We start from the raw sequence: 1,814 nt of genomic DNA on the forward strand, positions 1-1,814 counted from the left end.
GCACGGCTCATATAGTGGGTAAAATAAGTATTGAACACGTCACCAATTATCTAAGTAAATATATTTCTAAAGGTGCTATTGACATGAATTTCTCATCAGATGTCGGTAACAACCCATCCAATCCACACAAGCAAAGAATTCAAACCATAGATGTCCATAAATTTAGTTATGTGTAATAATGAGAAATGACACAGGGAAAAGGTATTGAACAGGCTTTCTAAAATGTATGTATTTCTTACAAAGGACTTTGTTAGTCATGACAGCTTCAAGATGCCTCCTATATGGGGAAAATAGTCACATGCATTGCTAAGGTGTAATTTTGGTCCATTCTTCCACACAAACACTTTTTAAGTCTTCATTTTCCAGGGGCTTCCTTTATCATCTCTGAGCTTAAAGCCTGCTTTACACGGTATGACCGATTGTGCGATTTCACAATCGATCGTACCCGCCCACTTCGTTTGTGCGTCACGGGCAAATCGCTGCCCGTGTCGCACAAAGTTTCGAAAACCCCTGTCACATGTACTTACCTGCTATGCGACCTCGCTGTGGGCGGCAAACGTCCACTTCCTGAATGGGGAGGGACGTTCGGCGTCACAGCGACGTCACACAGTGGCCAGCCAATAGAAGCGGAGGGGCGGAGATGAGCGGGATGTAAACATCCCGCCCACCTCTTTCCTTCCGCATTGCCGGCGGGAACCATGGGATGCAGGTAAGCTGTGTTCATTGATCCCGTGGTGTCACACGGAGCGCCGTGTGCTGCCACGGGAACGATGAACAACCTGCTGCAGGAAAAATAAACGATATTATGAAACTGAGCGACGAGTACACGATTTGTGAGCGATACTGCGTCGCTCAGTGGTTTCACACGAGACGACGTCGTGTACGATGCCGGATGTGCGTCACGAAAACCGTGACCTCATCTAACCAGATTATATTCTCTCAGTATTTCACAGACTTGTCTAAATCTTTAAATTTGCTTGAACATACTCTTTTTTGAGCAATGGAGTCTTACATGGTGAGTGTGCATACAGTCCATGGAGGATGAGTGCATTACTCATTTTTTTTTTGTTTTTTTAAAACAATTGTACCTGCTGATTGCAGGTTTTTCTGTAGTCTTCCTGTTACATCAACGCCGGAGTCTGCTCCAGCGACTTCTGCTCCGATCGCCAGGAGACGCTGTGTTCCTGCCGTGGATGGTGCTGGTGATGGGAGAGGAGTCGATGCCAGCGGTGGACGCAGGCTCCGATCATCCACTGGGCTGGGTTAGTTTGGGATCTGTAGTACCGCTGGCTGACTGTGGGTGGCATGTGTCTTCCAGCTGAAGTTGCCAGCGTTCAGCTACAGCCAATGGGAAGACACCACACCCTTCTTATCCCCCCTCCTGTCACATGACCACTCCCAGAGATAGTTCTGATTTTCCTGGCTCCTGTTACGTCCTATTCTGTTTGGTTATTCCTGTGTGCTGACTTCTGCGTGTTTTCTGACTACCCTCCTGCCTACTGTTTCTGTACCTCACTGCCCGATCCGGATTTGACCTCTGCTACGTTTGCTGACTACGTCATTGCCTGCCGATTCTGTCCCTGTTCCGCAATTCCTGGTTTGACCCTGCCTGACTACTACTCTCATCGGACCGCAGCCTTCCACAGGTAGTGATCTCCAGTTCCCTGTGTAATTCCAAATCCCTGTAGAGGGGTTAAAGGGTTTCAGGGTTCTGGGGGTCCTGCTTGGTGAGTGGCTTCCCTCTAGCCTCCCCATTACAGCCCATCTGAGTCTGTGGATCCAGGCAGGTGTTACACTTCCACAGGTGGTCCTCA

Source organism: Anomaloglossus baeobatrachus, chromosome 3 (genome assembly GCF_048569485.1).
Source record: "Anomaloglossus baeobatrachus isolate aAnoBae1 chromosome 3, aAnoBae1.hap1, whole genome shotgun sequence".
NCBI classification, from domain to species: domain Eukaryota; kingdom Metazoa; phylum Chordata; class Amphibia; order Anura; family Aromobatidae; genus Anomaloglossus; species Anomaloglossus baeobatrachus.